This window comes from Tenrec ecaudatus, chromosome 1 (assembly GCF_050624435.1).
Source record: "Tenrec ecaudatus isolate mTenEca1 chromosome 1, mTenEca1.hap1, whole genome shotgun sequence".
NCBI lineage: Eukaryota > Metazoa > Chordata > Mammalia > Afrosoricida > Tenrecidae > Tenrec > Tenrec ecaudatus.
In genome coordinates, this window is record NC_134530.1 from 45,187,997 (window position 1) to 45,195,289 (window position 7,293).

Below are 7,293 nucleotides of genomic sequence, written 5' to 3' on the forward strand. Positions count from 1 at the left end.
TGAGCATAGTGATTTCAAGGTCCATCCGTATTGTCGCATGTACCAAAGTTTCACTTCCCTAAAAACAAACCCAACTTCACTGCCAGTGAGTCGATGCCAATGCATAGCAACCCTGCGGGCAGGGCGGAGCTGCCCTTGTGCCTTTCTGAGACTCTGAGCTCTCGACAGGAAGAGAAAGCCTTCTTCTTTCTCCAGAGGAGCCGCTTGTAGCTGCAAACTGCTGCCCTGCGGTGAGTAACCCGATGTGTCGCCATCACACCATGTCTCCTAGAGAGGACTAATATTCTAGTTTCAAACTCCTTGCATCTGTTGATGGCCATGCGGGTTTTTTCCACTTGTAACGATCCTGCTTGGTGCTGCACTGAACAACTGTTGTGGTTCGGCGTCATCAAGTCAGTCCCAAACTGAAGTGATCCCATGTACCATACAGTGGTCATCACAGCGCCCAGTCCTGCGCCAGCTCCCAATCATTGCTATGATCGAGCCCGTGGTTGCAGCCGCCGTGCCGATGCATCTCATCGACGCCCTTCCTCTTTTTCACCGTGCCTCCACTGGACCAAACGTGATGTCCTTCTCCGGGCACCGGTCTCTCTGGACAACATGTCCAAAGTATGTGACACCATCTCCCCATCTGTGCCTCTTTGGAGCACTCTGGCCGTGATTCTTCCAAGGCAGGTTTGTTTGTCCTTTTGGCGGGCCACAATACATTCAATAGTCTCCCCCCACACCATAATTCAGACACATCGATTCTTCGTCGGTCTTTTTTGTTCAATGTGCAACTTTCACATGCATGTGGGGCGATTAAAAATATCATGACTTAGTCCTCAAAAAACTAAACACGAGAAGTAGCATAGATTAGTGTGACAGAATCTATTCATTATAAATAAATATCATGTGAATTGGGCAGTGTCAACACAAGCTTCCAAGACTCTTTAAAGATCTGCGAGTAAGGTGGACCGGTCATTGTTATGTTAATCTGCCCAGAGGGAGCATCCGAACACAGCGCAGTTTTGAAGTCTGTTCCAGACTCACCCAGGATGCATCACGTTTCCTAAAGTACAGCCACTGGTCAGCCCCTGACGGGAAGCCCTGGCATCGTAGTGGTTACATGTCAGGCTGCGAACCAGAAGGTCAGCAGTTTGAAACCACCAGGTGCTCCTCAGGAGTAAGGCTCGGCTCCCATCAGGAGTTATGTTCTCAGAAACTCGCAGTGGCAGTTGTACCCTGTGTGGCTCCTGTGTGGCTCCTGTGTGACTCCTGTGTGGCTCCTGTGTGACTCCACGGCCGAGCCTTTGCTGTGCGAGTCGCCCACACAGCAGTTCATGTGGTTGGTTTGTTCTTTGCCTGGAAGTCGTCGTCATGGGTATGGGATTGTCCCCGTGGGCACATCGCCTCTGAAGTTGGTTACTCAGGTGGCTTGCTTTGACCATGAACGAATAAACAAACCAACCAAACTCACTGCCACCGACTCCTAGTGTCCTTCTAGGACAGAATACAATTGCTCCTTTGAGTTTCTGAGACTTTAACGCTTTGCAGAAGCTGACAGTCTCAACCGTCTGGTGGGTGTGAAGCACTGACTTCGCTGAAAGCTAGCAGATCGATGCATAACCACTGATACAGTTAGTTCATTGTGCCAACCTGGCCGCTAAACACAGCTGGGGCTAATTGAAGGGCGGAGGGATAAATGGCTCAGTGAAACTCGCCTTTTGAGTTCTCAGCATGATCAGTAATTAAATTCCTTTATTATATGATATATTATATGATAAAGCATCAGTATTCAAGTGTGCTTTGTGATGGTCGGACCAGGGTGCAGCTGCCTTAGCCAGTTCCCTACTTTAGCTGTCAAGGCTCACTTCCTGCAAGACATCCCCAAGGAGAAGCCGCATGGACCTACCCCGATGCAGCCCTGGGTGCTGGAGCAGCCATACGGAGACCCCTGCTAGCACTGAGATGCTTACACATGCACTGATTTGGCTTTCCTCCTGCAGTCGGTGTCATTGTGTGTGTTTTGTGAGATGGAGGAGGACTTTGTGGATTGGTGTCAGACATATGGGTTAAGGTTGGACTTGTGGGCTTGGGCAGCACTGGGCTAGGATGTTTTCTTGATGTGCACTTACCCTTTATATAAAACTCTCTCTTATACACGAGTTTATGTGGACTTGTTTCTGACACAGCCACTATGCCACCAGACTCCTGGAATCTTTAAGAGACAGGGCATAGAGAGGTATAAATACAGGCATGGACATCCCTCACAGAAGGGTAGCAAGGAAGAGATAAGCCAATCAGGGCGCTGTGTAGCATCAACGAAACACACAACTTTCCTCTAGTTAGTTCTTTAATGCTTCCTCCCCGACCACCACCACTATCATGACCTCAATTCTACCTTACAAATCCGGCTAGAGCAGAGCATGTACACGGAGCTCCCAACACAGGGAATCCAGGACAGATCAAGCCCTCAGGACCAATAATGAGAGTAGTGATACCAGGAGGGTGAGGGGAACTAATCACAATGATTGACATATAACCCCATCCCAGAGGGAGGAACAACAGAAAAGTGGATGAAGGTAGACAGTGGTCGGTGTAAGACAGGAAAAAAAAATTATCAAGGGTTCATGAGGGAGAGAGGTGGGAAGGGGGGTGGGGTAAACGAGCTGATAACCAAAGGCTCAATAAAAATAAAATGTTTTGAAAATGATGGCATCATATGTACAGATGTGCTTGACACAATGGTTGGATGTATGGATTGTGATAAGAGCTGTAAGAGCCCCCCAATACAATTATATATATATATATATTTTTTTTTTTTTTTCCTTCTGTCATGGCAATGAGTGACTGATACACTGGTCCCAGAGTGGGCGACACGGAGCAGAGGCCCAGCTGACCCCTAATGACATGAAGGTTGTTCTTAATGAAAGACAGCTGTCGTTAAGGCAGTTCTGGCTCATGGTCACCCACGGGGCAGAGTGGAACTGTGCTCCACTGGGTGTTCGAGGGCCCTTTGTCCGTAAGTAGAGCACCAGGACTTTCTTCTGAGGGGTTTCTGGGTGGCCTTGAATCTGCAATCTTTCAAGCACAGTAACCATTTACCCGACCCAGGGCCTCTTTGTTCTAAGCCCCTAAGATTGGAGGGAGTTTTTTAATAGTCAAAGACACGTAACCAGCCTGACTGGCGAAATGGGTGAGCCGTGTATCCTTCGACTTCATGCTTTTGGGCTTGTAAGCGTGCATACCAGGATCTACAAGCAACACCCCCGTCTCTTGGTTTTGAAGAACGCACGCATGACATCATGCTGCATGCCCTGCTCGGTCACCTGCTTCTTTGACTACTATTCCGAGGTCCAGCCACGTTGATCGAGGGGTGGCCCTGCCTTGCTCTTCCTCGAGTGGGGAGTTACTGCAGCGCGGCCCTGGGGTTTTGCTCGTTTCCTCCCCCGATGGAGAGTGAGATGAGAGCAGGCCCGGGTGGGTGGCGATCGCCACCCGTGCTGCCGTGGATGCCCCCGGACGTGTCTCCAGAGGCTCATGCTGGAGAGTTTTTCTGGAGTAAAGTCCAAGACAAGGCATGGCTGCAGCGGGAGCGGGCGGGGGCAGGCTGGGGAGCATGCTCGCTTCCAGCGTTAGCAATGGCCCAACTGCCCTGCAAAATGTATTAACAATGCTTCTTAAAATTCTTTTTCTGTCCCTTCCACTGCCCCCAAGCATGACAGGAGCCCAAAATTTCTCTTCTAAACTACCCTCGTACCCCAACCTCCACAATCTCCTCCAGCTCTCATCCCCAGTCCAAATGCTTACAGAAGCCCAGGAATTGGTCTGGAAAGGTCCGTCAGAGGTGGGGGGTGGGGAGGTGGGGGCAAGGAAGAGATTAAATGGTACAGAACAGAGGTCACAGGAAGGTCAGGACATTTTTATTAGGTTCAACAGACAATGCCAAGTGACACATGTCATGGGCTCCCAAAAGGCTGTGTCGACTTCCTCCCAACGGAGGAGGAATGCGCCCTCAATAATCTTCCAACACGGTTTCAGAATAAAGGGCAGGTAGACTCGGGAAGTCCCACCTGGAGCTGGCCAGTGGGGCACTTAGGGGCTCTCCGCATGGCCTGACTGAGGGCTGGAAATGGCTCTGAACCCTTCCTCGCCTCTAAGGGGCAACAGTGAGGCAGGAAAGCTTGCTTTAAAGTGCCAACAATTCAATAGACAATTACAATTTTATTCTTTGATTTTTAAAATATACAAGTCTCAACTATTCTAAGGGTTTAAAATCTTAAATGAAAAGTTTAATTTTTTATATTGATTAAGGCATCAGTGACATCCCCTTCCCCTTAGCTTTTTAAAAAAAATATTTTATTAGGGACTCATACAACTCATCACAATCCATACATACATCAATTGTATAAAGCACATCTGTACATTCTTTGCCCTCATCATTTTCAAAGCATTTTCTCTCCACTTAAGCCCTTTGCATCAAGTCCTTTTTCCCCCCTCCCTCCCTGCTCCCCCTCCCTCATGAGCCCTTGATAATTTATAAATTATTATTTTGTCATATCTTGCCCTGTCTGACGTTTCCCTTCACCCCCTTTTCTGTTGTCCATTCCCCAGGGAGGAAGTCACAGGTAGATCCTTGTAATCGGTTCCCTCTTTCCAACCCACTCTTCCTCTACCCTCCCAGTATCGCCCCTCACACCCCTGGTCCTGAAGGGATCATCTGCTCTGGATTCCCTGTGCCTCCAGCTCCTATATGCACCAGTGTACATCCTCTGCCCTACCCAGACTTGCAAGGTAGAATTCGGATCATGGTAGTTGGGGGGTGGGTGGAAGGGAGGAAGCATTTAGGAACTGGAGGAAAGCTGTATTCTTCATCTCCCCCTAGCTTTTAATGGACAACCATCCACTTTTTAAAGAAGCATGGTCAGTAATTAAATTCCTTTATTATATGATAAAGCATCAGTATTCAAGTGTCCTCTTTTTAACCACATGGTAACAACTGAATGCTCATTTTTAAAGTGTCAATAATTCGTTGGGTAGTTTTATCTTAAAAGAGTGAGCAAATTCCTTCTCTATTCCTTTTTTCAGAATGTGAATCTTTACCACATTTTTTGTGAAGCTTGTCCCAAAATTTCCACTTTAAGAAACGGATTCTTTTCAAGACCACGTGCATGCCCACCTCTCAGAAACACCTGCTGCATCGTTGACTGGCTTCCTTCAGCTTTGTTTCCTCTGCATTTAGAAAGCCCATCTACTGGGGCAGTGGTAGCGTTCTTGTTCTCATGAGAGAGACCAGGTTCACATCCCAGCCGGGTCACCTTAAGTAAAAATACCATCTGACTGTGGGAGCGTGGGTGTAGCTATGCTGTTGAACAAGTTTTGGCAGAACTTCCAGACTAAGACAGACTAGGAAGAAAGGTCTGGTGGTCTACTTCTGAAAAAATAGCCAGTAAAGACCCTGTGGATCGAGAATGTCCAGTGTTCTCTCTCCTGGCTGCCCTAGGGAAGAGCAGCCGAGGGTCTGGTCACTACCCACTGCCGCTGCTCTTGGAGGCCCCAGGGCAGGTGCTGTAGGCCACCGCTCCCGGAGTGGAGGATCAGGAAGGGACATCCACTTTTGGACTCCTGGTGAACAGGCTTAGCTGCTAAACCCAAAGGTTGGAGGTTTGAGACCACCGAGAAGTGCCTCAGAAGAAAAGTCTGGTGAGCTGCGTCTCAAACACCAGCCAGTGGAAACCCTCTGGAACGCAGATTTCTTCTGACATACTTTGGGGTCGCCACGAGCGGGAACTGGCTTGGTGGCACCTGGGAGTGGTGGTGAGCCACATGTAAGGAGTCCGATTCCCTTGGGGCTGGTATGCTGTGAGAAAGCCCAGGCCCGTGGTGAGGCTACCTATAGGTCCTCTGATCAGCAGCCCAGCTGAGGTTTCAACCAGAATTATCTGTGAACGAAGACATTTCTACTTAATTCTGAGTCTTCCCAACTGATGATGGAGCAGCAATGAGTCATTTCTGTTGTTCCTTGTCTAAACAAACAAACACCCTGTGGATCACAGTGTGCATGGGTTAACCATGAGTGGAAGGCAGACTTATTAACTCCATGTTAATAAGGATAACAACAATTAGATTTAATAGATGTTAGCCATTAATTCAGGGAACGGGGTTGGCTGACTCACGGAGCTTGAGCTGAATGTCTTGACAGTGGAGTGGTACTTATTGGGGGCACCCAAAGACCTTGGTAACGTGCCCCGATGAACAACTCTATAGTGAGCAGTTCTCACTCATGTTGCAACCTGTTCACTTCTGTAATAAGCCCTCTATTCATGACTATTGTCCGTGAGTCCTGTGTAACCATTCAATGAATATTAGAATCTAAAAGAAAAAGTAGGTAGTGAGTGGTGTCTGAGACAACTCAGTTCCCTAGCGTGCTTTAAAATCTAATTTCACCAGCCTGCAGGTGTGTCCCTGGCTGTCTTAATTGCATTGATTTTAACACAAGACTCAAGTCTTTAAAAGAAAAAAAAAGACTCAAGTCTTCTTTGGTCACTCATTCTTTCAACTAATTTTACAAAGCATTGCCTAGGTTTAGTTTTTGGCACTGGGGACATGGGGGTTGGGAATGGGGATAGGACAGACAAGGTCCTTGGCCTTGGGGGCTCTTCTAGGAGTAGATGAGCTAGCAAATAACCACGTAATAACAAAAGTAGGCTAACAGGCTAAAAGGGACAGGATGGGTTCTGGGGTCAGGGAAGCAGCAGAAAAGGTTACTCTGGGGAGGTGATATTTGAGTTGGAACTTGGAAATATAAATGTTAAAAGTGGTAAAAATAAACTTATGTTTGCATAAAAAATAATAATAAGGTCAGTGTGCCTGGAGCAGAATGAGAAAACAAAAGAAACTCCCTCTATGGGGTTTCCGAGGTTGCTCATCTTCATGGGAGCAGACAGCCTCATCTTTCTCCATCAGAGCAGCTGGTGGGCTCGAACCACTAACCTTGAAGTTAGCATCTCAGCACATACCTAACAACACCACCAAGGCTCCCATATGTCCATGGGTTTATTCCACACAAATATGTCTCTGGGATCAGTGGGTGGCTGCACACAAGTTCTTTCAGTAACATACCGTAACTTGCTTTAGTCCTATTACAGTGACCAAAAAAAAAAAAAGATAAATAAAAATACTTTTCTGTGCTATGGAAGAAACTTCAGTTTTGAGACTTAATATCAAATTGTTAACAAAACACAATGTTCAATGTTCCAAATGATTGAAGCTTCCCAACAAGTTTACATAAAGCAACAGGTTTTAGCTGGA